The 23,999-nt window shown below is 46.5% G+C and overlaps 1 protein-coding gene across 1 annotated transcript in view; it reads left to right on the forward strand.

Moving 5' to 3' along the window:
• Positions 1 to 23,999, forward strand: part of Grin2a (glutamate ionotropic receptor NMDA type subunit 2A) — a 423,546-nt gene that overhangs the window by 200,682 nt on the left and 198,865 nt on the right. The window lies entirely within an intron of this gene.

The raw sequence follows: 23,999 nt of genomic DNA on the forward strand, positions 1-23,999 counted from the left end.
GTGCTTCTATGTTCATCCATTAATTCATTCATCCCATAAATATTGATCCACACCTATAAGCTCAACACAGCAGATTCACCAATGAGCAAGCCCCTGCTGGGTGGGATAGGAGCCCCCTGGGGCAGCGAATCCTGAAGCATTTATTTAGCACTTAGATCCCTGCAGGCAAGGTGGCATTTTTGTCATCCCCTGGGCAGGTGATGGCAGGGAAGATCAAGCAGGGTTGTGAGTCGATGTCTGCTTTGTGGGGGGAGAGACATTTTCTTCAGTAATGAAGCCACTGATGAGGTGCCCGTGCCTTATAAGTACTGCCTTACCCATTACCCTGTCAGCAACCCCAAAGTTGCAGGGCCACACAGTGAGTTCAAGGACAGCCTGGATGACAGAGAGACACTGTCCCAACTAACAAAGCAGTTATAGAAATATATGCATTCCTGGTCCATGTTTGATGTACCAGTTAAACACTGTGAGTAGAGGTGTGGAAACAGGATGGGATGTGTGTGCATTTGTGTGCCTATGACCATGTCCTGGCAAAGAAGACCTGCCCATAGGAGTTGAAAAACTCACAGTGTGGGCTTGGAGGCTCAGCCTAGCCAGTCAGGCGGAGTCAACCATGGTTCTCTGACAGATGCAGAACCAGGGAGGATGGACTCAGTCATATTGGGATAAACTGGCTGCATTTATTATACCCACAGGAAGAGTGATACATACCTGTAGTTCCAGCCCTTCAGAGGTGGAAACAGAAGAGTCTGATGGTCAAGGCCAGCCCCAACTACACAGACTGAAGCTCATGAGACCCGGTTTCCAAAACCAAGCCCAACCAGTACTTAACTAACTAAATCAAATGTGTTAGAGGTCACCGCACCCACCTTTAATCCTCAAGCACTTAGCCAGGAAATACTATTATTATCTCAATCTTCGGTGGAGAAAACCAGACACAGAGGTTAAGGAACTTCCTCAAAGTCACCCAGCACGGAGACAGCAGAGCTGGGACCTCTGAAGTTTATCACTCTCCTTCCTGGCATAAGTGAGAGGAAAGGGGAGAAAGGCACAACAAAGTACACAAAGGAGTCCATTCGCCCTTGGATGGCTTCTGGAAGCTTCTAGAAAGAAGGAAGACAATGCTACTCTGCCCAGGTCTGCAGGACAGCTATCAGGTTGGGCTCATGGATAGTCCAGTGCTGCATAGCCTGGTCTCACAAATGCCCTGGGTTACTCTTGTGCTCTCAAATCACTCTTTGAATGAAGAGCAGAGGCAGCATCTGTGTCCCTGGCCTATGGTCCGAGTGTGGACTCTAGCCCCATCACCAAGCACAGTATGTTGGTGCTGTTCCCATAACGTTTCTAGGAGGTGGCTGCATCTGCACCTACTCTACCTTTAGCTGCCAGCTGTGTGCAGGGCGCAGCTGTGGGCTGTGGTTTAGCTCTGGATTACCTCTCTGAGAGGGAGTTAGGGCTTCGTGAGGGAAGGCAGGAGGAAGAGGTGTCCTTAAAATATCCCAGAGTCTCTGGACTGGAGTGAAAGATTGTCTTCCTCATTGGCCTTTGGGTTAGGGACAATGGCTCTGTGAAAGAAACTGCAGGCCTCAGCTCAGCCCTCATCTCCCCTCCATGTGCTCCCCTCCATGTGCTGGGCCCACAAAGCTCCCTTCTCAGCTGTGGTGTCTGGCCTGGTCTGAGAAGGTTCTGGTCCTCTAGCAGAAGACAGCCCTAGGCTTGGAGCACACAAGGACCATGGTGACAGACAGGAGTATTCCTGAGGAGGGAGTAAAGGCTTCTCTGACAGCAGAGAAGCAGGCATTGCTAAGAAGGTAATTAGCACTTTTCTCTGATTAGCAGCCAGAGAATTATTGAAAGGAATTAGATAGAAACTGTGAAAAGAGGCTCAGGCAGCTGAGAGGTGAGAGGAAGGTAGTGGCCTTTTGTCTGCTAAAGGAATAAAAACCTGCTTTATAAGCAGTCAACCACTGTCTCTTCCACCCTTCACCTCAGTGGCTCCCTTTCAGAAAGGCAGCTTGCCTCTTACCATGGGGCCTTTGCACTTCCTAAAACGCATTCCCCTTCTCCTGGTTGGCAGGATGATATCTCCAGCATGTCCTTTAGGGAGACTTTTGGTCATCTAAGCAGTACCATGGAGGGTCCTGGAAACACTAAACTTTTCTGGTAAAATGCAAGCAGCAGAAGCAGTTTCGCATTTGGGCGGCAGTTCGATCAATGCTGTCTCTTCGCAGCCATAAGCTCCGTGGGCGTGGGTGCCATGGCTGTTCTTGTACAGTACTGGGTCCCCAGCCTCCGACACAGTGCCTGGCACAGAGACGCAGAGAGAGTGGGGTGGATGAACATATGAATCAGAGTCAGATCCAGCTAAGCCACGCCTGGCTTCCAGACCTTGGTGTAGCTTTCAAGGTGGGTAAGAACACTGATCGCTGTTCCCAGGAAACCCCGGGACTGTAACACGACGAGTCTTTCACAAGACCCCATGTTTCATATGCGGTGACATCAGGACCCCTCTGGAACCCTTGAGAAGCTGTCTTCTCACCTTTGCTTTAAATGAGGCTATGATATTGCTTTGTGGTAGAAGTTTTATTATTAGTATTAGTAATATTAATATTATCATTATCATCATCATTATTATGGTTATTTTAGAATTAAAACAGGGACAAAAAAGGAAATAATGAAAATGAAAGAAAGACACCAACCCCAGTGAAACATGGGGTTATTTTCGGATATCCCATTTCAGGTCCACCTGCCTTGGAAAACAGTCTACCTGTCACTCTCGGATTACTTGGCATAAAGTCCCATGCTTACCTGGAGGTAGCCAGGAAGCATTTAGTATCTCGATCACTTTAAGCAACAGAAGCTTGAAGGGTGGTTGGTGCAGGGAGACGGGACTCAGCCCTGCCTTGGCAGAACTGGTGACAATGACATTTCCATGCCTACTTGATTCTACCCAGTGGTGATAGATTGTTTTGTTTCCTTGCTTGTTGGCGGGAAAGAGTCAAATGTCTTCCATGGTGCTGCTTGAGCCACTTGCTCACATGACACCCCTAGATCTGGCCTCATGCAAAAGAAGCCAGGGACCGCACCACTGCCTCATTATTTCCATGCAAGGCAGTCTGATGCTGTCTTCCCCACACTTGACCATCCCTCGGTGTGAAGATTGAATTGCACACGGGGCTAGAGAGAGGATGACTCCGACTGCTGTTGGACTCTGGGACTTGGACCATAGACCCCTCCTTATTGATTCACTTTATCTGAGAGTAGAGGACAGTGTTGAGCAGATAATTTTATTTAGAAGTAGAGGAGTCATCCAAATACCAACATTTGTGTGTGCTGATTAAATCTCGGGATTTATTATTCACGGTCTGAGCATTTGTTAGACCAGGGCTTAGAAAAGATGGAGAGGGGCCAAGGATGTTACATGAGCTTCAGAAATGGAGGCACCTTGTAGCTTTTAAACAAACAGCTGTTTCCCCAGTCAAATGTGGTGTCGGGTTTGTAAGGAGCTGTTTTCTGCTTTGCTCGATTTCGAGGGTTGTGGAACTAACCCTCAGAAGGTGTCAAGAGAAGCAAGGCATGTGTCCTTGTTCACGTGGTTTCTGAGCCACGATTCTCTCCTGCTCTCCCCTCTCCCTCCCTTTCTCCTTGTACGCACTCTTTGTTGACGCTGGTCCCCACGTTGTAATGGCTCTTCCCCATTCCCAGATTCTTCTCACCCACGCACGTTATGAGGTGCCGGTAGAGCCCCTTTACCTCAGACTGCAGCTTCCACTTCTCTTCCCATGTGGCTGATGTGGAGGACTGGCAAGCAGACAGCCTTTGACTTCCATGTGCATTTCCATGCTGTCTTACTTGCCCTTGTTTTTGCATTCACTCTGTAAACATTACTGAGCTGTGGGCCAGCCACAGTGCTAGGGGCCAGGGATAGCTGAGAGAAAGAGAGCTCAGCATGTTCTCCACCTTCATAAGCAGCACCGCATTCGTGTCCTCCGAGGTGCACACTCTCCTCCACACCAACCCCCTGCCTATCCCGTCACTTGGCTGCCAGGGCCGATTGAGCTGACCCCCTTGTCACCCATTATGCTTCTGTTCTATTCTGCCACTTTCTACTCTCCTGACTCAGTTCTAGGCCTGCTCATCTGATGACCAGTCCTTTCCTCCCCCAGGACCATCCTTCCCATGGTAGCCAGACCAATGCTTCAGAAATCTGACCTCATCATAAATCTTCTTCGAAGTCCTTAGGGGGCTCTGTCACATGCCAAGGAAACATGAATATATATTTACTTTTCTGCCCTGACTCAGATGCTAGTCCTCTCTCACTTTATATCCACTTAGTCCCCTTCTTCCAAGACCAACTTCAATGTCTTCAATTCAGTTCTACAAAAAACAGAAACAAACAAACAAACAAACAAATAAGAACAACAAAAACAAATCCAAAAACCATTGAATTTCTGTCTGTGCTAGGCTCTGTTACACACACGTGCAAAACGCAATGAACAAACACCACCTCTGACCTCTGGCGCTGATAACCTGACATACAGATAACACAGCACTTGGACAGGAGAAGGCATAGAGAAACCTTGGAAATCATTTAAGGGTTAAGGGCGAAAACTCTCGTGTAACCAATTTCTTGAATCTTAAAGGGTTCATTTTTTGTATGTATATGTTGGTGTGTGTATCACCCATGTGTTTGCAGATGTCTCTCAGAGGCCAGCAGAGGGCACTGAAATTTGGGGCTGGAATTACAGGCCATTGTGAACTTCCTGACTTGGGTGTTGGTAACAGAATTAGGAACCTTCGGAAGAGCAGTAGCACTTTTAACTTCTTTTATTTATTTAGGTTTTATTGGATATTTTTTTATTTACATTTCAAATGTTATTCCTTTTCCTGGTTTCCTGGACATAAGCTCCCTATCCCACCCACCTCCACTTCTTCTATAAGGGCATGCCCCTCCCCCTTCACCCCCCTTTTTGCCCACCCCCCATATTCCCCTACACTGGGGGTCCAACCTTGGCAGGATCAAGGGCTTCTCCTTCCATTAGAGCTCAACAAGGCCCTCCTCTGCTACATATGCAACTGGAGTCATGGGTCAGTCCATGTATAGTCTTTGGGTAGTGGTTTAGTCCCTGGGAGCTCTGGTTGGTTGGCATTGTTGTTCTTATGGGGTTGCAAGCCCCTTCAGCTCCTGTAATCCTTTCTCTAATTCCTCCAATGGGACCCTGTTCTCAGTGCAATGGTTTGCTGCTAGCATTCGCCTTTATATTTGACATGTTCTGGCTGTGTCTCTCAGGAGAGATCTATATCTGGTTCCTGTCAGCCTGCACTTCTTAGCTTCATTAATCTTACCTAGTTTTGGTGTCTGTATATAAATGGACCACATACTGGGCAGGCTCTGAGTGGCCACTCCTTCAGTCTCCGCTTCAAACTTTGCCTCCATATCCCCTCCTATAAATATTCTTGTTCCCCTTTTAAGATGGAGTGAAGCACCTGCACTTTGGTCATCCTTCTTGAGCTTCATGTGGTCTGTGGATTGTATCTTGGGTAATCCGAGCTTTTGGGCTAATATCCAGTTATCAGTGAGTGCGTACCATGCATGTTTTTCTGTGACTGGGTTACCTCACTCATGATGATGTTTTCTAGTTCAATCCATTTGCCTATGAGTTTCATGAAGTCATTGTTTTTGATAGCTGAGTAGTACGCCATTGTGTAGATGTACCACATTTTCTGTATCCATTCCTCTGTTGAAGGGCATCTGGGTTCTTTCTAGCTTCTGGCTATTATAAATACGGCTGCTATGAACATAGTGGAGCACATGTCTTTGTTGTATGTTAGAGCATCTTTTGGTATATGCCCAGGAGAGGTATAGCTGGGTCCTCAGTTAGTGCAATGTCCAATTTTCTGAGGAACCTCCAGACTGATTTCCAGAGTGGTTGTACCAGTCTGCAATCCCACCAACAATGGAGGAGTGTTCCTCTTTTCTCCACATGCACTTTTAACTTCTAAGCCTTCTATATAGCCTCACCAATTCCTTTCAAGCCTTTTTATTAGCATTTAATATATTAGCATATTTATATTATATATTTAGCAGCATATATGTGTATCAAAGCTACAGGTTTCATGATATTTTCATTGAAGAATATCTATTTTTTGATCAATTTCCTCCCATTAGCTTCTCCTTTCCTTCCTACCCCCATAATCCTTACCAACCTATTCCTAGTCAGTCTCCTTCCTATTCATGTCAAATGTGTGCATCTTGAACACATACGATCTCTCTCTCTCTCTCTCTCTCTCTCTCTCTCTCTCTCTCTCTCTCTCATAACTTAGGTTCCACAAAAGAGAGAGAGCATGCTGTATTTGTCAATCGGAAGATGAATGCATACAGAAAAAACAGTATGTGGGAATCATTACACCTATTTCAAGGCTCTCAGTGTGAGCCAGTCAAACATGGAGCTGTCCTGAGCTCAGCTCTCTCCCAGACCCAGGCTTCTGTGTTCTTTCCCGTGTTGCTTACCATTCCCAGTTTATACCTGATCCTCCTCTCCCTACATCTTTGCTATCTCCAGAACATCTAGTATGTGTCTGACTACTCTCCGTTCAAAAGCAACTCAGGGTTTCCGTGTCTTCAGCATATGCGACTTTCTTTGGGTAGAGCTCTCAGCAATCCTGGACTACAACATGTGTGGCTGGGCTCCATAGCTTCTTTCTTGGGTGACCAAGAGGCCAGTGAAATCTCATCCTCTGGCCTCAGTTTTCTCATACATAAAATGGGAAGAAAGAGAGCTTTCTATTGACATTCCATGGCCGTTATAAAATTTGCAATGTCTGTTGGATAACTAGTGTTGCTTGACAGGACTTGGACTGTACCAGAGGGTGGACCTCTGAGCATGTAGGAAATTATTTTGATTATGTCGATTGACGTGGGAAGAATTTTAACTGTGGACAGAACCATTCCTTGCCCAGGGGATCCTGAACTGTATAGCATGGATTAAGAGAGGAAACACTGGCGTACATGCATTGCTCTCAACTTCTTGACTGTAGATTCCAGGGCAACATCTGGTTCCAACTCCTGCCATCCTCACAACAATGACCTGTACCTCACTGTAAGCCTAGACAAACCCTTTCTCCTTTAAGTTGCTTTTGTCAGCGTGTTTTATCATAGCAACCAAGACACTGAGACACAAGGGTACTGCTAAGAACTTGGACATCAGTGGGTAAGTTGTGTGTAAGGATGTCAGTTGTTGATGGTAGTGTGTGTGTATGTGTGTGTTTGTGTGTGTGTGTGTGAATGTCTGTTGGTGGTAATGGTGTGTGTGTGTGCATGGGTGTGTTCACGCGTGCACACATCAATGAGTCTCTGTGTATGTGCATAACGTCATTGGGTGGTGTGTACGTGAGGATGTCAATGGTGTGTGTGTGTGCGTGTGTCAGTGGGCCTATGTGTGTCTTAGAATGTCAGTTGGTGGTGATGGTGTGTGTGTGGGGGGCAGGGGCTTCTGTAGCCTTTGAGCCTTCTGCTTACAGTGACACTTTCCAGCCTTAGACAGGTGGAGGTCTTTGACTGATTTGGACTCTTGCCTGATGCTATCTGTGAGTGTGACTATAAGCAGGAGGCCCGGGGGCTGAGCAAACATAAGTGGACCATCATCGATTTGTTTCTCTCTTTTCAAACAGTAATTTGGAACCCTTTGCAGAGGCTAGCATCCAATTTCCCCATTTATATCACTTCTCAGAAGGACTCTCAAACCCTCCATTTTTCTGTTAAAATCTCTCCCTTCCTACCCCTTGTTCATGCTGCTGGTTCTGTCTGTACTCAGACTTCGGTTGCAGTTGTGAACACTGGTCACAATTAGTTTAGTCCCTTCTCAAAATCATCAAGTGGGTCTCAGATGAGCTGCCTGGATTAGCACTTACTGGAGGGAACAATCAAATATTAGCTTTCCAACACGTACTCAGGAATGCACATGCATGCCCTGCACCTAAATATGCACTTGGGGATACAGTGCTATGCTACCGAATGGGGTGGTGATTGTGTATATTCTATCTGCTGGTCCCAAGGGTGCGTAGGAGAGTTGCGCAGATCTGATGTTCCTCAGGCTCTCAATCTACATACGTTACAGGAAGATGTGTGGTTTGTTAGCATCAGTGGGAAAGTGAGTAGCAAGCAGAATGTTCTGCTCAAGTAAAAGGTTGCTAAATTGTCTGGCTTTGGTTCAGGCTCCATTTTGTTTTGTCCCATGGATGCATGACTTTCAGAGGAAGAAGCTGGCAGTGGCCAGAAACTGCTATAGAATGGGGGAATCTCCAAGTGCTATTTGAACATGAACACTGGGAGCCATTCTTGGACCAAGGTACAGAAGAAACTACTTAGCATTGATGAATGGGAAGTGTGTGCCCTGCCAGGGCAGGCAGGGGCTGTGGAGTCCTACAGCCTCCAAGCAACTGTGATCTGTGATTAACATGACCTCCTTCACGGGATATGTGTGTGATGAGGGCTGCACCCTCGAAATCTTCTCAACTTGTAGTCAGGCATTTTCTCACAGTGACGAGGAAAGTGACTGTACAGGAGCGTACTAAGATTAAAGGAGACCATGGGGAAGAAGTGTTAGGCACCATAAACACAAATGGACAGAAGCCATGGACATGAGCTCGCCTGATCCCCCATGTTAATGATGATGGACTTGCTCATCTGAATAGCCCAAGCAATGGAGGCCTAATGAGGTTGGAATCCTTTCTCCAGTCCACCCACAGATGCAGTGGGGGAAGAGCCAAGGTTAGGACTTAGTGTCAGCCCAGAACCTAGATGACTCCTACTCCACCCGGCTACCTCTGGGTAGAATCCACTGGGCATATTCTTGGTTCAAGCAAAGCAATTATAGGCCAGGCTCTTACGAGTCTACCTTCTGTCCCTATGGATCTGTCTGTTCAGGACATGTTGTAGCAATGGTATCGCACAGTGCCCATGACCCCTATGTTTGCCTGCTGTTACTGAAGAGGAGTGGAGAAGGTAGTGTGACCTGGGAGCAAGGTAGAGGGGGAAATGGCTCACATAGGTCCCTACGCTAAGGAGATCTGGGGTCGGCTCTGATAGCAGCCAGGACACATTTCTTGCTGAAATCCATTCCTCCAATTCACTTCTGGGATCGATGGACAAGTAGTCCTCCTTGTCTGAAGGTTTTTGGTTTCTGACTTCTGAAGACCAAGTAACAAAAGTTCACATAATGAAAGCACCCCCTTCAATATACGTTCATTGCTTGCTTTCAGGACCTGAGGATTTGGGTAGTAAGAGTCTCATATTTCAGAGTCGTGGCTCTGTCTCCGATTCCCATCCTCTAGACCCTTCCTCTCCTGTGCAGCCTTCAGCACCTCACTCTATCCCTCCTGATACCCAGCCACTCTTTCTCCCTTGCTGAATGTTCATTGTTCTTACACTGTCTCTTACAGCTCATTGATTCATTAGTCCATTCATGCACCCCTCCATCACCTATGAACCCCTCCATCACCTATGCACCCCTCCATCACCTATGCACCCCTCCATCACCTATGCACCCCTCCATCACCTATGCACCCCTCCATCACCTATGCACCCCTCCATTACTGTATGCACCCCTCCATCATTGTATGCACCCTGTATCACATATGCACCCCTCCATCACATATGCACCCCTCCATCACCTATGCACCCCTCCATCATCGTATGCACCCTGTATCACATATGCACCCCTCCATCACATATGCACCCCTCCATCACTGTATGCACCCCTCTATCACATATGCACCCCTCCATCACTGTATGCACCCCTCCATCATTTATGCACCCCTCCATTGTATGCACCTCTTCATCATCGTCCTCTATCTCCATATCTATCATTTATTAATCAGTGCCTGCATCCACTGTCCATCTATCTATCCATTCACCATTCATCCATTCACCCACCTACTCATTTTATGTATCAATCCATGGATCCCCTCAATATTATTTTCTTCATTCATTTATCACTATTCATCTACCCATTCATTCATTCATTCATTCATTCATTCATTCATTCGTACATTCCCTCCATACGTTCTTCCACCCATCTATCCATTTACTAATTCATCCATCTATCTACCCATTCATACATCTGTCCCTCTGTGTCATCCATCTTTTATCTCTGTACCCATCCTCCACCTATCTACTCACCCTCCATTTTTGCATGCATTCACACATCTATGCATGCATCCACCTACATCACCCTTGTGTATATCGACTTACACCTCCACCCACTCCGGACTTCATCCATGTATTTATTCCTCAATCCATCTATCTATGTACCCATCCTGTGTCACCCATTTATCCAGCCACTCATCCGTCCCTCCCTCGGTCAATGCATCCACCCCCGCGCCCTTCCATTTCAGTGTATACGCATTCATCCACATGCCCATCCATCCTTACATCTCTACATCCATCCACTTACCAACCCATTTACCTCTATCTTCCGCAAATGATGCTCCGGGCTTCGCCATCTACCAGAAGAGGGCTGGGTATTGTTGCTGCAGAGATAAATTGACATTAATCTGGTTGCATAGAAACAGATGCTTAAATAGACACTTAAACTATACAATCAACAATAGAGACCTGGACACTGTGTTCTGGGAGCACCACGGGGGTGGAAGGGACAGAGGAGATGGCAGCCTCTTGTCATTTACCCAGAAGGCTCATGCATAGGCCCCTCGTTTAGCAGGCCATGGACCTACGACTCACTGCCATGTCATGGAGGCTCCCGCACCCCTTGGATAACCAGGACACCATTAAATCCATTTTATAGATGTAAAACAGAGGCATGGAGTGTTGCTTGAACTTGCTTACAGCAGTGACTGCTCCAGGAGAAGGCAGTCATATCCTCTGTGGGCTCAAGAGCAGATGTGCTGGGTCCCTGGCTGACTGGCAGGTACCTCTCCAGGATCTTCCTATGTTGATTGGTTCCAGGAGTGGGAAGCTTCACCCCAGGGTGGCCTCTTTTCCTCCTATCCCTTGCAGCAGGTTCTAACTCACAGCTTCTTCACAGCATGCTCTGTTGGATGGGGACATGGGGATGGACAGGCTGTGACATGCGCTCTTTCAGCTGGGGGCGCCCGATGGAAACACAGGGTGAGGATGCCTGGTAGTGGGTGGTACTTTGTGTCATCCTGTACTCCTCCGTGGTAGAGATAGAGGTCACCTGGTGCCACAGAACCAAACCTCCATGCAGACAGACACTATCTGTGTGACCTTGACATGTTTGAATCTTTCCTAGGGTTTATCCAATCATTTTCAATTGGCTCAGAGCTGAAGGGGATCCTGGGAGGTGGGGGTGGGCTTGAGTTTTAACTCCAAGGTGAGTCTTCCACCTGTTTTGTGCCTAATCCCTGCCACACCTAGGCCATCTACAACAGGACACCCAGGAAACAGTCACAGGGAGGCTCTGTTTTGTATTTGTTGTGTTGTTATGCTGGTGGGTTGCCCTGTTTGGGTTTGCTGTCATTATTGCTGTTGCTTCCTTCGTGATTACATGACTACAATAATCATGGCTCTCATTAACGATGTTTCCAGTGTGCGAATAGCAGTGCATGTGGTCTCCTAATCACAGCAACCTTTGGAAAGTGAAGAAAACAGAGCCTCTGAGTTATGAGGACTTTGTGGAGGCTCATTCTATCCGGTGCATCTGTGCCATTACGAACTTGAGCCTGGAGCTGGGGAAATGCTGCTGGTGGGTGAAACATTTGTCAGCCAGGAATGAAGACCCAAGTTCTAGCCCCAGCATCCGCATGAAATCTACATGCCCATCTGTAATGTTTGTGGTGTTGAGGCCGAGATAGGAAGGGAGCCGGAGGGTCATTGATCATGTGATCTAGCTGGATCAGTGAGTTCCAGAGAGAGAGCCTGTCTTAAAGGACTAAGGTAGAGATCCATCCTCAATACAGGCTTCCACTTGCATGCACATGCACACACAATAATGTGTACATACACACCCATGCACACATGCACACACGTGTACACATGGTGGGGGGAGGGCAAACACATGATGGGGGAACAGAAAGCACACAAGAGAATTTCCTCTGGAGGCTAAGGTCTCAGGGTGGTCCATAGATATTTCCAGAGATGAGGGGGACATTTTAAAAGAAGTTATTTTACTCAAATATTAACCACCAGGTCTTCCCCTTGCAAGAGTTGTGGGTAAGCCTGGGATGATGGGATGGTGTCTTTCTAAAACTGAAGTGTCCTCCTTCCTTTCATCCTTTGACAGCCCAAGATGAAACCATAATGAACATGACTTGCTTGCTTCTCCTCCTCGGTGCAATGGCTTAGTGACAAGCCGGTATTATTGCTGGTAACTTGTCATATTTCATGTCTAGGTCACAGCAGCTGCGGCTGTCACACTGTCTGAGGAGAGCCAATCTCAATGGCATGTTATGGAAAAACAGAAACAAGGGAAGGATGGGGAGCTCATGAAGGAAGAGGGAGATGAGTGGAGAAGGCAGGTACCTAGGTGGGGAAGCTTGGGTGAGAAGGAGAAGGTGGCAGAGGGAAGAGGCAAGCTTGAATTCTCCTAATCCAAGGTCATCAGGATGAGGAAGACTAGTATATTAGACTTGGTTTCTTTGCCTTCTCAGTGTGGTATCAGGAATCTTCTGGAATATGGATCAGAAAAGCGAAGTCCAGTTTGGCCTTGAGAAAGGAGGATAATAAAGTAAGGTATGCTTCTGACAAAAGCAGGTTGGCTCTAGGTATGGCTTGACCAAGGCACTCAAGGACAGCAGGGCCTGCTAACTCTTCATGTCTCAGCCCAGTCAGGCTTCAGTGTTTTCCCTCTCAAGATAGTGTAGAGTGGGAGACCTGATGGCTGCCAGAAATTTCCATCCAGGTTAAAGTACAAGGAACTGTAGGTTTAAAAATCTTTTCTTGGGGTTGGGGATTTAGCTTAGTGGTAGAGCACTTGCCTAGCAAGCACAAGGCCCTGGGTTCGGTCCCCAGCTCCGAAAAAGAAAAGAAAAGGAAAAAAAATCTTTTCTCCACAGACCCCGAGAGTCAAGATGTCTGGATGGGTTGGGACACGTTTTTGGCCTAAAATTAATTATGAGGACACCATGGGAATTAAATGAGCTCATTGGCCTGTCTGGGAAAGAGGGGATGATGCCCTTCTGAGGAAATTCCCTCTATTGTAAAGTAGTGACTACTTAGTGGTCAGAAGGAATGGCACGTGTTGGGCACGTGGCTCCCAAAGCCGTGTGCCTTCTTAAGAAATGGTGTCTCCCACATATGGCTTCAGAGAAGTCACAGCCAGGGTGGCCTAACAGAGATGATCCTGGAAACTTCAGTTTCTCATCTCTCCAGACACCTGAGCAAGTGGCCTTTGAGAAGACAGCCTCTGTCTCTGGCTTCGGTAAGAGCGAGGTTTTCCATGGAGCTCACTGCAGATCTCAGTAATTGTTAGTGACCCTGCTTGGAATGCCAAGCCAGAGGCTTGCTTACCTGCGGTTTTTCAGAGCAGGAGATGAAGCCTCGTGGGCCTTTGCTGTGTCTTAATTCAGAAACAAGGGCCCGCCTCTCAGCGGGCGTCTCTTCATGATCTAAAAGCACAGCTGGGGCCAAGAGCAGCATGGCCAGGGATCTGACTAATGTAGACTATGTTGGGCTGTCCTAAATGAGTTTCAGCAGACTTCAACCTGTGAATCTCTTAATACATAGATATAATTTTAGTTTTTTTTTTCTGTTGAGACATGGTTTCATATACAGCCTTGGCTGGCCTGGAATTTGCTAGACTAGCTACTGCCTCTGCCTCCCAAGTGTAGGAGCTAGGATTATAGGTGTCTGTAAAAAAAAATCTGCTTTTCCTCCCGGCCATTTAGTTCCCAACAATAAAAACTAATTATTTATTATTAAATACCTAGGCCATAAGCTCTGGCTCCTTCCCTAACTAGATCATAACTTATTTAACCCATTCAAACTATTCTATGGCTACCGTTTGGTTAGTTACCTCTCCTCAGTCCTGTCCTGGCTTCTTCCATCAAGTCTCTTCAGCACCTCCTTCAGCATCTCCCTCAAATCTCTCCCCGTGTCTCTCCTTTTATTCTCTATTTCCTGTCCTCTCTCTTCCTGCCAGTGTCCCATCTCCTACCTCCTGCCTCAGCTCATTGGCCATTGGCTTTTGTATTGGCGGGTGATGCTTATCAGAGCTCCTCTCTGCAGGCATCTGCACCACATCCTGCTTAGATGCAGTCTTTCCTGCAGCCCTGAAGCTCTTGTTAGAGGGAAAGCTCTGGATGTGTTTGGATGATACAGTAAAGAAAGGTCCAGAATCCTCAGAAGACCTGGAACTTTGATTTATGGCAGGGAGATTTAGGAACCAGTTGGAACCAGTTAGGAACCAGTTGGTGAAGGGGCATAGCATGCAGCTGTTTGCTTGGCTGCGCTCTATTCTGAGTGTATGTGTTCGAGGGAAAATAGAACCGAGAGTGCAAGCATCCCTCCCAGGTACCTAGGGCACGTAAGCAGAGTTGTCGCTGGTAGTGTCATCTACCTGGAAAGGTGATACAGATCTCTTTCCATTCAGTAGGAAGAGGTGCCCTCTGTGCAAAACAGCCCCCGTGTCCTTCAGTGGAAGGATGTGGGTCCCAGGGCCAGCGTCAAAACTGCTATCCTTCCACTGTTGATACCAAAGGAGCTTGGTTGACCTTCCCCTGTTTATTATCTCTCACAACATATACAGTAATTTCTGGGTGGGGTGTGTGTGTGTGTGTGTGTGTGTGTGTGTGTGTGTGTGTGCGTGTGTGCATTCATGGTCCTCTTGGTTACACAGCGAATGCTCTTACCCACTGGGCCACCTCTGCAGCACATGGAGCTGTTGTTTTACAAATTTTTCAGATATGAAAACCGAGGATTAGGAAATGACCCTCCAGTCCTATTTATGTCTGTCTACACCTCCCCTGTGGGTTCTCTGTGCTATGTACTTTCTGTATAATGTCCTGACATAGCAAGGACAGTGCCCAGTGCAGGATCAGAGAATCCTGTCTGTCCACTATCGCTGTCTGATGTGAAATTTAGTGTAGGCCATCAGCCTGGAATCCCCAGTTTCCATATCTAGAAAGTGATGCAGTCGGATAATGGCTATGATGATGATTTGTGAATTAGTCAGGCATTCATATGATAACAAGACTTGCTGGCTTCAGATATGGCTTGACCAAGTTGTTCAACAAGGATATCAAAACTTGGTTGTTTGACATTTTCTAACTTTTTGTGCCACTACTGGTTTTTCTCTCTGATGGCATTGGGTGGTCCAATGGGTACAGAGATTCCCTAGATACGCAGAAAGGATGGATTCTGAAGCCTCAGGATCGGTTCTTTTCTACTCTGCTCCTGTTAGATTCCCTGACAGAATCACATGATGTTTGTAAGCTTCATTTCAGACCATCTTAAGGGGTAAGGCCAGCAAGGGTGAGAAAACATTGGTTTTCAAGTTCAAGGATATGATTGGGTGACTTAAGAAAGTCAAGATACATTTCCTTGTATTTAAATTTAAGCAGTCACATGCAGCCAGTAGGTCCTGTTTTAGGAGCCCAACCTAGGCTTGGTATGTGGAGATGGCTCTTACTCTGAACATATCTGACCCTCTACTCTGAAAGCCCAGGGGACACTCCAAGTGAAGACGGTGTTCTTGTCTCTGTGTTAGAGCACATCAGGCACACAACTCCCCTATGTGGAAACTCAATGCTACCAGAAACAGCACTTTTAACTCCTCCCTATGGTCAGTCATCTCACCTGGTGTACATTGAAAGGAAACCATCGCTGTCTTGAAAATCTGCTATCCAGTCCCTTGGTTTCCTTAGAGGATTACTTCCAGGACCCTAATCCAGACATCAAGGCCCACAGACTCTCTGGTCCCTTACATAAAAAGGGTGTGTATTTGCATGTAATTTTCACAGATCCACCCTACTACTTATAATACCGGATACAAGGCAAATCCTATGCAAATGGTTGCTATCTCGAACCGCTTAGGAAATAATGTCACGACAAGGCTCATTTGCTCAATATAGAAGCAACTCTAAAATATTTTCAGCCCATGGTTGGTTGAATCTGTGAATGTGGAAGCCATGGGTACCTAGGCTGTACAGAGGGTTGGTTGCATATGTACAAGTCTATATGCATATATTTGTTTGTATAATGTTCCATTAAAAGAGGAAATCCTGCTGTTTGTGACAGCATAGATTCATCTGGGGGAACAGGATAATAAGCCAGAGACAGGAAGATAAATACTGCATGATTTCACTTACATGTGTGCTAAAAAGCTGATGTCAGAGAAATAGAACAGAATGATGGTGGCTGGGGCCCAGGGGACAGGAGGAGTTAGGACATGCCAGTCACAGGACCCACATTTGCATTTATAAAGTTCGTAAGTGCTGGCAGGCCTAATGGTTACTCACCCTTCTCTGTGCGCTTGAAGTTCGCTGTGGGTCGATCTCACACATTCTCATCTCTCACAGGCAGAAGGGAACTGTGAGGAGACGGGTTGTTAATTAGCTTGATTATGGTAATCATTTCACAGTGTATACACATATCAAAACATTATTTTGTGCACCTTGGATATATATACAACTCCTATTTGTTAATTATTCCTCTATAAAGCAGAAAAAAAGAAAGAAAAACTTGAAACTTCCGATTTGGAGAAAGGAGACCTCAGGGAATAACAGTGCTGGATTTCTTAACAGGAACCCTTGTGGGGCCGCGGGGGCGCTCAGCTGTTAAAGGGTCTGATGCGCAACCAGGAGGACCCACGCAAGCCAGGCAGGCATGGCACCGTGTGCTCATTAGCCGGAAGTTTGCCACATGGTTCTTTGGTTCGTTACCCCGCCCAGTGATCAAATGTATCAGACACCTAACCTAATTGTACCTAAGCCCCCTCAGACAATGTAATAGATACCGAGTCCCAAACGCCTGAGTCCAGCTTACAGTGGGGCTTCTGTGAGACACAATCTTGTTCTGAAGCGTGTGAGAACCAGGAAAGCATTTTCAATAGGCGTGGGAGGGGAAGCGTGCTCCTGTGTGAACTTTAGAATAACAGCCAGAGCAGCAGGTGCAGGGTGGTTGAGCCTAGCAAGCTAGGCAGCAGCCCAGAGGGAATTTACCCCCTGTGGTCTGCCAGAGAATTCCCAAGCCTCCGACTACAGGCAGGTACAACCAAGAGAGGCAAAAGAGGCGGAGGGGTGTGGGGGGGAAGCAATGGCTGCCCCTCAGTTTGCAAGGTGGTTGGCTGCAGGAGTCAGCGTGGGAGGGACATTCTTTTTTCCTAGCAGGAATGAACTTAGGACTGAATTCAGATTAGAGAATGGTCCGATGAGTCAGGCAGGGTATCTTGAAGTAGAATTTGGCAGTTGTGATTATGGGGATGGTATGATTTTAGGATATGACACGTGAATGTGACTTCTTTCCTGCCTTACTTCAGTTTCCTCGTTGAGTCAACGGACAATTAAACGATCTATGTTTTTCCAATTTCTTGGGAATCTTCTCTGTCGGGTGGGCGAGTTGGCGTACACCTCTCTGTTCTGGATACCTGGAAGGAAGCAGTGCTTCAAGGTAGCAAAACCTTTAAGGGCTGAGTTGAGGGCCTGACTTTGACCCTCAGCTCTGCCACGCACTCCTTAAATGGATTTTAGCACACTCGTGTTGGGAGTCTGTTTGGAAGTCTGGGATATAGGGATGTGGGGACAGTAACGATGCTTCCCATATTGATACACTGGGCTGTGACAATGGCTGTGGTGGTGATACTGAGGAGAAAGGGGACAGATGTGGAGGAGGAGGAGGAGGAGGAGGAGGAGGAGGAGGAGGAGGAGGAGGAGGAGGAGGAGGAGATGATGTAAGAAGATTCTCCAATGGGACTTGTTCATCTTCTATGCGTGTCCTATGCTCTTATTTGAATCCTCACTCTCATCAAGTTTGAAAACCATATTTATTTTATTCTTTGAGATTTTCACACCTGTATGTAATAAAAATATCATATATGCTTCCTAATTCCCCTTTCCACTTTTTCCTAATATGTCTCCTCTTTGAACTTCATGCCTCCTTCTCCTCTTCCCTTCTCCTGTCTTTGATATCTTACCAAGTCTAATCAGTGCTTCCCCACATGTACATAGAAGTGAATCTGTCCATTGCAGCCTGGGAAACCTACCAGTGGCCACACCCTCAGAAGAGAATGCCCCGCCCCCAGCAACCTTACTTGCCAATAGCTCTTCAGTAAGGGTGAGCCTGGAGGACTCGTCCCTCATCGATGATGCTGGATTTTGGCTGGTTTGGCCTTGCGTGAGGAACCACAGCTGCTCTTAGTCAGTGAGTGTAATGCCACAGCTGCTGTGAGTCTGCGTGTAATGGTCATTCCATGTCTAGAAGACAACATCTCACAGAACTCCTCTGTGTTCGCCAGCTCTTACACGATCTCAGCCTCTTCCACGATGTTCTTGGAGCCTTGGTGGCAGTTACTGTCAACACTGTGACCAGTTGGGACTCTGCTCAACCACTACCCACTGCAGAGAAAGCTCCTCTGGCCAGTGTTGAAGGCTGAACAATGACGTTTTCCTTCTACCCACAGGGATGGAGATAAAATGTGTTGAAAACCTCAGGGGATCCACTAGGAGAACGATTACTAGTATAGCAGAGATCACTGGGACAGTCCCGTCATAGAAGACACACTTCCAAGTTGTGTCTCTGCATCTTTGCTCTCAGGCCTGAACATGCCAGGCCACGCCCGCCCAGCCAAGCAGCAGCAGCAAAGGTACAGGGATGTCTGTAGAATTGACAGCAGTCACCGTTCTTCACAGCAGTGACCTGTGCTTCCTGGGGGCAGACCTCTGGCTCACCAAATATTTATGTGGCTCTTTCTGTGTGTCAGGCAGATTCCTAGTCTCCAAAAAGATGCTAGTTGAATAAAACTAATCCTGCCACTGAGATAAGACAGAGGACATAAAAAAATTTGGCTTTGTAATTAAGGAATCTAGTCATAGAAACCAGCCTCCGTTAGAGGAGAGGGTTTCTCCAGGGCCAGCGACACGTTGTCGTTGTTCCTTCATTTGTTTTAAAGATAACTTTACATGTGATGATGACACTCGGCTAGAGGTGAGAACCGCTGATGTGTGTACACAGAGCATTGATGAATCTTGCAAACTAGACTGTTGTTATTGTGGGAGCACGGGGATCTTGGAGATCATGAGAAGCACCATTTGTAGATATTGTAGTGTTTGTTGCCCTGTCTTCTGCATGGCTAGGATCAAAGCAATCACAAGTGTTTATAACCTTGGTAAGTAGGTGAGTGGAATGGAAGTTCTTTGAGTTACTAGTTCTCATCTTTGCACCCTACGGAATCACATGTCTGGAGTAATCTCTGGAACATTCCAGAATAGGATTAAATGTGTTAGATCTGATGGGATAAGACCTCACACAACACCGGATGGAAGCACAACTCTAGAACAGACACCCAGCATCCTGAATGCCCCTTCCTCCCTTGCTATGTTTGAAACAGTTTGTTCTATAGTGGGTGAGCTTCAGGAAAGAGATGCTTTTGCCACAGAACCACAGTGGGCGTATGAGATCTGTTTCCCTCCCCTGACTGTACAGGCAAGGGAAGCCAAGTACCAGAGTGCCAGAGGTGGTCAGAGACAGACCTTCTGGGCCCTCAGAGTACAGGCAATGATAGAGGGAGGATCTGAGTGGAGGAGGGACCGCCTCTACCATCAAGGCAGGAAGTGGGAACTTGGAAGACTGGACCATTTGGCATATCTGCTGCCTCCTGGGCGTGTAGCCAAATTCCCCATTGCCTTCTGCCAGTCCGTAAAATCACCATAGACAAAAAAAAGTCAAGGCTAAAAGTGAGCCTCATTCTGCAATTGTTTTGCAAATGTCTTTTCATTTCTGTCTCTCTGGGGGGGTATATAATGTCTTTGGTCTATAATAGTGTGTGTGGGGGGGATTGGGAGGTAGTTCTGAGGATTGAATTCAGGGCTTCATGCATGTTAGGCCAAGGCCAAGTCTACTACAGGGATACAGGCCTAGCCCTCAGTAATTTTGAAGGTAGAGTGTTTTATACCAGACAGAAATGAAAATGTGGTACAGATTCTTGGGAATATACACAAAGTACTTCAAGTCAGAACAGGACAGAGACGCCTGCCTATCCATGACTATGGTTGCACTAGTCACAACAGCCACACTATGGAGTCAGCCTGGGTGTCAATCTACAGAGTAATGAATGAAGGCGCCTATGAAGGGTGCTGGTGTTGGTTTCTCTGGATAGAGAGGGCCTAGCCATCCCTGTTCCATTCATTCTTCACGAAGGCTTCTGACTCGGTGCATGTGTTGATTTGCAGTGTGATCTGGATTTGAAAGGAGACACCAATGGATCTGGATAAGACAGTCTCTGAGACAGGGTAGAGACCATAAGTTTCTGGCAGTTCCCTTGCGGTTTACAGGACAGTCAGTGAAGAGGAAGAAGCAGACTGTTGGAATTAGGAGGTGGGGAGAGATGAGCCTGACCTTCCTCAGTTCATCTTGTTCTTTACTTTCAATATTGTGGTAGTTATATCCAGTTGGAATACAAAGAAACAAACACCAAAAACCAACCAACACAACAACAACAACAACAACAGTGACAGCACACCCTTAAACCCAGGAAGATTAAGTACTTGCCCAGAGTGACGTGTCTAGTTATACAGAGTCAGGATTTGAATTTGGATCTGTAAGGACCCAGAAACCACAATATACTAACTTGGAATCTTGACCCTGTTCTTAAGGAAGCAGGCGACCACAGACATTGTTGACGGCCATGCAGTGGAACTATGAGCAGCCTGAGCTGTTGAGGAGCTCCAAGGCCCAAAATCTTTGGAATAGAGAAAACACAGTCTCTTGCTGTGACAATACAATGGGTTTTGAGCGCTGGGGAAATCTCCCTGTCTCGTACTTGCTGAATGCTTGGTATCTGACCTCAGGGCACTGGGTAGTTCAGTAAGGGGTTGGGGTGCGTTACCTAATTCTTACGGCCCAGTGGCAGAGAGACACTATTGACATTGCACAGGAGCGGACCACTTGGCATCTTGGAAGAATCTCTGCCTATTTGTATCTGTGCGTAATATAGCTGTGTATTTGTATATATGTCTAATATATGAACATATGTGTATGTGTGAGTGGGAGAACACACATGAGTCAGCGTGTATGGCCTCAGAGGGGAACCTCAGATGTTAATCTTTGTCTTCTACCTTGTTAGGGAGAGGATATCATGTCGTGTGCCTCTCCAATGCACACACCAGACTAGCTAGCCCGCAAGTCAAGGGATCTTCCTGTCCCCTGAGTCTGTCAAGGCTCACTGGAGAAACGCTGAGATTACAAATGTGTGCCCTGTGCTTATGTGAGCTCTAGGGATTCGGACTTTATCCTAGCACTTGCATGGCAAGCAGTTTACACCCTGAGTCACCTCTCTAGGCTCTTTGTTTTAATACCTACACCTATTATGCAAATGAGGAAAGTCAAGCTTAGAAAGATTGAGCGACTTTTCCCAAGGGCGTCCAGGTGAGTTCCAGATGTGATCGTGGGCTTAGACTCTGGTTGCCTCAATAATAACAAGCCATTTTTCCTCTCCCAGAATCTATCAATTGCCAGTCAAGGAAGTGGGAGGGGTTTATGGGGCCTTCTTCACTCTGGAACTGCTCCTATGACCTCCACACATGCACTGTGCCCTGCAAACACCCAGCCACTCACCCAATACAAATAAAAAATAAAATAGAGAAAGACAAGGTAGTGAGGTCTTGAGGGATGGCCTGAGTTTGTCCTCTGGCCTCCACATGCATGTACATGCAAATGCATGCATGTACACAGACGGGCACATGCTCACAAATAGCTATGCATTTGGGGCTTCAATTGGAGGGGTGAGTTTTTGAAATAGGTAGACGTGGGTGGTGGTGTTAAAGGTCTTGCTTTGAATGTGACATTCAGGATCCACAGAGCAGACGATCTCAGATACTAACCTATCCCCATTTGAGCATCCTCTGTAACCCAAGGACATTCTTCTGGTGCCTCAATTCACATTCATCTACTCATGCATGTCTTTGTCCTCCCCTCATTGATGTGTCCGGGGCCAAGCCTGCCAGCCGTGGGGACAGTAATGAGGACAACAGTTTCTCTGCCCTTGAAGAGCTCACAGTCTTGTTGAGATGTGATTGAAAAGAAATGATTCGTCAATTCAAGAATATTGGATTTCTCCAAATGCTACAGTAGGGAAAAAGATAATTCCCCAAGTCTTTAAATCTGTTACCTATTTTAATTGATTTAATTAGGTAAAATTCATAGAACTGTAATATTGGAAGGAGCCCAGAAACCATTCATTTATTCCCATTTCTCCTCTTTGCCTTCAGGCCATGCTGCAGTGAAGTAATCCATCCAAACCCATGCCTTCCAGAAAGAGCAGTGTTTCCAGGAACCATAGCTCATTGGCCACTAAAATCAAGAAAATGAGATGGAAAAACTTGATATTCATAACTACAAAGTAGCACTCTGATAGATGTGAATGGAATAATTCAAACACACACACACACACACACATCATGAGTGTACAAACAATTGAGTCCCCCATAAACAATATTACTGAGTTTTGAGTTGAAGTGGTATTAAACTTAGAAAATGACAAGAGGACAAAATGAAAATGTGGTTGAGGTAAGGGAAGGGACTTGGGCACGTCTTTCAGTTCCAGAAGGACACACACCCCAGCACTGGTCACAGGCTGCTTTGTGCCAGCACAGAGGTGTATCTTTTGTTGAGTTGGCATTTGTTTTGTGCTCATATGTGGACACATGTGTGCTCAGGTGTGCATATGTCCACATGCATTTAGAAGTCAGAGGAAGACCTTAGCATTTTTCCCCAGATCCATTTAGCCTTTGAGAGGCTGAATGAGCTTCAGGAGTCTTCCTGTCTCTGTCTCACCAGCACTGGGATTATAGGTCTATGCCACATTCTCAGCTTTAAAACAAACAAACATACAAATGAAGCCACGTGTTCCTGTCATCATGCTTGCAAGGTGAACGCTTTACCAGTTGAGCCATCACTTCAGCACCCATGAGTTGTCATCTTGCAGTAACTACATGATGTCATCATATAGTAACTATGGATACATATGCACCCACCATGTTCTGATTTTAAGTGATTCTGAGAGGGCTGTGGCTGCAGATAGAAGGGAGACTGTCGTGTGGTGCTCTCTGGACCTACCTCGTCTTGGATACTTGGTTGCTCCGTTTCCCTGCCAACAATACCAACTTCATAGGACCATTCAGGGAACTTACGGAGTCCAGGAATGTCAGAGGTTATAAATTGGACAACTAATCACTTGCTTGGCTAAGTGGAACTCTGTTCTCATGATTAGTGTTGCTGTTGGGATCATTGGGTTCAGAGAGGACATTTAGCACAGTACAAGTTTATCAAAGCTTTATCAGAATAGCACCTGAACCTTTGGACATAGTCTTGGAAGCTTTTCAATAGAATTTCATTCTTTTTGACCTCATGACACCTGTTTCCCCACTCCCTCACCTCTATTCTTCTATCCACAGGTCTCTCTCAGTCTCCCGTTCACAGAGACTGCTCTTTTCCAAGTGTTCCTTCCATCTCTGAAAGCAGAGGTCCTGCTGTGCCTGTCCCAGGATTCATCATTTCCCAAGATGTAAAACATAGAGCCAAGCGTTCTGCAAATGCTTGCCGCCAATCAAACCTGTAGATAGTCACTTAGATCACTGTGTTGTACTACAGGAGAGGCTTAAGTTGAAGGCACAGAAGCACCACTTGCACTGGCTCACGTAAACACAGCAACTGAGTGGCTTGCTTAGCTGGTAGTTCAAGGTAGATGGTTTCAGGGATGACAGAGTCCAGGAGCTCCAACTGTGCCCTCGTGAACCTCTTTGTACTTACTAGTGCTCCGTTGTCTCTGTTGACTTCATTTTCATGTTATGACCCTGAGGACTAGACC

The sequence above is a fragment of the Rattus norvegicus genome, chromosome 10 (genome assembly GCF_036323735.1).
Source record: "Rattus norvegicus strain BN/NHsdMcwi chromosome 10, GRCr8, whole genome shotgun sequence".
NCBI lineage: Eukaryota > Metazoa > Chordata > Mammalia > Rodentia > Muridae > Rattus > Rattus norvegicus.